This window comes from Hyaena hyaena, unplaced genomic scaffold, assembly GCF_003009895.1.
Source record: "Hyaena hyaena isolate Hyena2069 unplaced genomic scaffold, ASM300989v1 scaffold_1691, whole genome shotgun sequence".
NCBI classification, from domain to species: domain Eukaryota; kingdom Metazoa; phylum Chordata; class Mammalia; order Carnivora; family Hyaenidae; genus Hyaena; species Hyaena hyaena.
Window position 1 is genome coordinate 20,464 of NW_024082325.1, and position 6,104 is coordinate 26,567.

Genomic DNA, 6,104 nt, shown 5'->3' on the forward strand with positions numbered 1-6,104 from the left:
TCAGCATTTCTGAGAAATTTTTACTTATCGTATATGGCCTTAGACTATCATGGAATCTATAGGCATATCTTCCCTCTCAACTCCCTATTTAATATTTGAATGCCCATTTTCTGTTTATCAACTTTGAAATACTGGACCGAACTAAACTCAAGCGAATCTTGGTGGAGTGTAATTTTCCCAAGGATATCTCTTAGGGGTTGTATTGTTAATAGAAAGGTGGACATATCCTCAGTTTTTCATAGCCCTTGCGTTTCTCATTCACTATGGGCTTGAAAGAAAAAAAGTAAACATCGAGAAAAACAAGAGAATTTAGACTTGGGAAAAATTTTGTTCCTTGTATATTTCTAGTTTGACTTTGGGATCAGGAGTGAATGTTACTGTTTTCAGACATTAAGTCATTTGGGGGTTTTGGGTCTTCTTCCAGGTATCCATCCATGTGTGGAATCAACATAGGCAAGAAAGGAAAGAATAGGGGGCCTGATTACTTAATTTTTAAAAATAAAACTGATGAGACAGCAAATGATATTCAATCCTATTAAAGAGGCTAAGCACAGACCTTAAAAAAAAATCTTTACATCCCTTGCATTGGGATTGTGTGATATGGTTCCACAATTCAGGGAGATTGGAAATTACAGAACATCTGCAATGAAATTGGTTTTCTGTGGAAAACTGATGAATCACTTACTGCCAATGACTAGAAGGAAAAGCACTTGTTTATGCCCTTATGTAATGAATTTTTATGAGGTGAAGTTTGCTGTTTATAAAAAATACACTTTAAGCTGCTGTAGATGTAAAATAATAGAATTCAGAATTCAGAGCAATGCATTACTGCAAAGACAGTCACTAGCAGAATATTATCTGCTTACAAAACACCAAAACAGGGCTATTACTTCTATAATGGAATTAAAAAAAATCTCATCTACCCAGTTGGATTCTAGAAGAAAAAGTATTTAAAGAGACATAGCTGAAATTGACAGCTCCAAAATTGCATGTATTTTCAATGAAAAGTTATTAATTCTCTTATTGTGCTCCTGAGTTCCAACTGTGTTTTCCCTCAAAGCAGGAATGCCACAGAACATTTTAAATTAAAATGGCACTCCTAAGATACACGACAAAAGACAAACTGGGAGTGCTGTCCTCTCTACACTGTTAAAGAAGTGCTTGTGGAAATTTTCCCACAATAATCCATCAGTGGCTCTGCTCGATATTTGGGAGGGGCTTCATGATCAAACTCCCAAACCTCTTGCCTTCTTCACTTACTAAGCAACTGGATTGTGTTAGTCACTGTTTTTGGTTGCCCTGTCAGGAAAGAGAGAGAAGAGATGAGAGGTGGGGGAGGGGGGCATAGAAAGAGGCAGAGAGAGAGAGAGAGAGAGAGAGAGAGAGAGAGAGTCTGTCCTTACTGAGCTCATAGTCAATTCTGCTGTGTGAGAAAAGAGTTATCTAGTTGAAACTAAAGAATATTCTAGTAGGTTTGAGAAGGGCACTAAGAAATATCACATGCAATATTGGTTTAGGGGTGCTTGCTCTCAAAGAATATATTTGTTCTTTGTATTTGGTCTGGAGCAAAGCATTTTTAAAGCAATTGACTATACTGTAGTGTTTTATAATTTTTGTTGAATTCAAAGGCACTCTTAGAATTTGATGTGGATTTAAAACAATAGAGGCTGTCAGGACAGGCATACTATTTCCTGAATGCTTAGTGAGAGATGGTTGGTTATGAAGGAACCCTCCTGGACATTTCTCAGAACAGTAAAGTCTCTGGTTCCACTAATTCAGAATTTTGACTATTAAGTCTCAGCTGAAGTTCAAGTTTGCAATGTCTTAACAATCAACCTCTAAAAATACCTCAGAAGTATCAGCATTTTTGTGTCCATGTCTGGAAGGAATATAGAATCTTGGGTCAGATCCTGGGTCTTGACTCTTAGTTGAGGAAATATAGGCATCTTACAGGCTTAGGCAAATTAATATATTCATGTCAATTGTTTTGATCCAGTATGTGAGTTCTAGATATTTTAAGATAAGTAAACTACACTTATTTAAAAATGCCATATATTTATATAAAAATACCAAATGCTTCTGGAAAAGGGGGTGAGCACTTGTTACCTTTTTCTTGCCTATATACTTCTACCTGTTTAAGAAATGTATGCATTATATGGAATCAAGTTTAATATTTAATTTAAAATGTATGAAATAATTCAGACTCTTTCAACAGTTATGGTTGGCCAAAAAGGCAGGATTTTATTGTCATGCAAAAAAAAAATGGGTACTCTCAGGTTTTTTAGGATCTTTTATCTCCTAAATTCACATTTACTTGTTTACTAGCTGTGCAGATGTCTTACCTTTGAATTGAATGAAATGAAACTGGCCATGAGATTTTAAAGAAATAACTGGTTTTGGTGTGCCTGGGTGGCTCAGTCGGTTAAGCATCCAACTCTTGATTTTGGCTCAGGCCATGATCTCACTGTTTCTGACTTCAAGCCCCTCATCGGGCTCTATTCTAACCATGAGAACCCTGCTTGAGATTCTCTCTCCCTCCCTCCCTCTCTCTCAAAAATAAATAAATAAACCTAAAAAAAAAAAATAACTGGTTTTGGTGTGATCAAGAAATATTATATGCTCAATGTAGAAAAAAAAGTTTTTTTTCTATTTAGGAAATAAAAGAAAATGTAAAGAAGATTAAAGTTGAATTACCCAAAGACATTTACTGCCAAAGACATTACACATATTTGCCTGCTTAGCTCATGGTAAGTGCCTGTTTGTCTCATTTCAAGATACAGATGTGGCTGTTGAGATCATATTGTATTTAATATCTAACTTTCATTTTAATATTATATTGTGTTTACTTTTCCCATTCACTATATATTTGCACAAAATTTTTCATGGTATTTATATATAACATGGAGTCATTAAACAGATATGCTATTTTATTTATTTCCCTATTATTAAGCATTTGTGTTGCTTCACATTTTTATTATGAATAGTGCTATAGTTATATTCATTTCAATAAATCTATATCCAAATTCTTATCATTTCCTTGGGATAAATTCTAAGGTCAATGCATATAAACATGTCCACACCCATTTGATTTTAAAATCAGTTTCACATAACTAAACAGATTTAGATTTTAATGGCTCTGGAATATTATCAATAAATGGGTTGAATTTGTTAGTGAGGAAAAATTACTCCTAATGAGAAGGAAAGTGAACTACCTATTGAATACCATGCTTTTGGATGTTCTGGCCTCAGGAGTGACTTGTATTAATCTTGTCTGAATTGTCCTAACATCCAGAAAACAACTCAAGGCAGTATTCGATGACGGCCAGTGGACAAAATGATAATGATGCTTACTTTTAAGAAAAATATATTTTAAAATCATCAGCTTTTTCTTGCAAATATAAAGAGAAAATAAGTGACTACTTGGGAACATGAAAACGTATTGTCTTATTTCATGATTTAATGCTTTTTGAAGGAATACAAACCCCAGACATACCAGCGAAATACTGGTCAACTGACTTGTGATGAATATAAATGTGTTCTATCTACTAGTTTTAGCTGCCGAGAACCATGGAGCATCAGTTCTATAGATACTATGGCCAACTGGTTTGGCTAAAAAATGTGTTGGGAATTGTTCCGTTGCTGAAAAGATCTTAATTCAGTAACACTTCACTTGTTAAGTGCCTGCTAGGAGAAAATAGCTTTTTGTTAAAAGCAAATGTTCTGAGTGAATTAAATTTTTGCCTGTAGGTGCCAACATAATTTGAAGGCGTCCTCCAATATAATAATACTAATGCCCCTGCCTTCTTAACCAAATTATACAGAACATAAGGTAAACTTTATTGATGATCCAAGGTCATTTTTTAAGACTATTTGAATTATTCATTCGGTCCTCAGAGCCTATGTGTCCCTGCTCTGTCACCAGATTGTAGGGTTTTTTTGTTGTTGTTGTTCATTGTTCAAGAATTTTTTTTATTATTTATTACTGTAAACATGCTCGCTTTCATCAGTTTTCTCCCTCCCTTTTAACTGTTATTTTCAGTCATTTGTTGGAAGTTCACTAGGATTCTATTCAAAATAAAGCAGCTTCTACGTGGGGACTCAAGGAAGTATGTTGAGTAGAGCTCTGCTGTGTGGAATCCATGAAAATCTATTTTGGTTTCCTACAGCTTTGTTAACTTCCAGGTTCCTGACCATTTCAGAGTGACACAGTTACTGTACCACAAACCTAATGGAAATAATAATAACTATTGTTCATACCAAATGATTATTTGCTATAAGACTTTTGATGAGGTTTTCTGGCTTTTACTCATATGTTAAATCACAGGGATCCTTTAAAAATCTGAACTTGTAGCTCCTCTACTTAAAATCTTTCAGTGACTTCCTTGTACTTAGAATACATACAGACCTTCATGGTCTGTCCCTGGGTCCCCTCACCCCACTCATCTCCTACCTCTCTCTCTTGTCACTCTATTTCTTACTGTTCCTCAACCAGGAATGGACTCTCATCTAGGAGCTGGGGCACCTGCCATATCTTTTTCCTGGCACTTCTCCTCCACTTGACTTTTTCTCTCAGCTCATTCCAATGTCTTTCCAAACTTCAACCCCTCAGAGAGGCCTTACATGAGTATTCAGTTTAAAACAGCATCCCTTGTCACTCTCCGTTCCCTTAGCCTGCTTCCTTTTATTCTTCAGAGTACTTCCAACAACTGAAATGATCTTCCATATGTATTTATTGTCTATTATTCCTCCATGAATGTAAACTCTATGAGAGCAGGAGTTTTTATTTATGAGTAAATTTCTGAGTATAGAAGAATGCCCATAGGGGTTTAATAAGTAATTTTTAAAAGAATGATCTTATTTAATTCCCAGCATAGTCCTAAAAGGTAGATACTACTGAATGTCCATTTCACAGGGTGATCAAGCTGAATCTTAGGACTTAAAGAGCTGAGTTCTGAGGTGGGGCTGTTGGGAGCAAGGGAGCAGGACATGCCATGGGTTAGCTTTGACTGGTATGTATTTTACATATGATCACTGAAGCAACTGGATACATTATATACAGAAGGAGCAACTATGATTTGACAACAAGTTACATGGGGGAGGAAAAACAATGTTAGCATAAAAGTTTTTATTTTTCCAGAGGGAAGATACTCACAGCTGATAGTTAGGTTCTTGAGGCTAAAGCAGAAATATATCACGCCGCTAAATATGACCCAGTTATACTGGGTGCAGTTATACTGTACCATGAGCCTTGAGACCGCCGGGGAGCAGGAAGAGAAATGTTAAAGCAAGTCTCGTGGCAGTGCACAGCGAGGCAGGGACTGAATGGGGTCTGGGACTGTCACAGCAGCTTAGCCAGCAGGCTTAGGTCTCTGCGGTGAGCTGGAGTTCCCTGAAGCAGCGCTGGAGTACACAAGTCAGTCATAAACCCAATGGTTTTAAGTTGAACACTGCTAGTGTGATGTCTGTATGCTTGCAAGCAAGAAAAACAAAAACGAAAACTATAAGGAAAAACAATGGAGAGACAGTGTTAGATGCGGTGAACACTAGGCTGGATGCCCAGCTCCTCCTAGGATGATCTGTTGCCCTGCTGGGGGGTGGGGTCAGCAGGCTACCTGCAGGAGTCAGCTCCGTTAGGGTCTGCCTCACCTAAAGAGAGGCGCCATGCCCCAGGTCACACCATTCCCAGAGAAGCCCATGGCCAGTGACTGAGAGGTGCAGGTAAGATGGCCTGACTACTTTGGCCCGGATCGGGCTACTTAAAAACCCTTGCAGCATCTGCTTCTGCAAAACCCAATCTGTGATTATTAGGTGTGGCTGTTCAACTAACAGAATGTCTCTACTGGCACACTGGCACTAGGAGAGGAAGGTTCTGGGTATCCAGTGATGAGCAAAATGGTCATACTCTCTGACCTCATGTGGGTAATCACTTAGTGAGGTGGAAGATGTTAAAGAACAATAAAAAAATTAAATAAATTGTACTGCCTTTAGTGTCTGTGGAAAAACATAAAACCCCCATAATATTGACAACTCTATTAGTTAGCATATATGTAAAATACTATTTTCATGTTAAAATTACGATAGTATGGGCATCTACTCAGAATGCA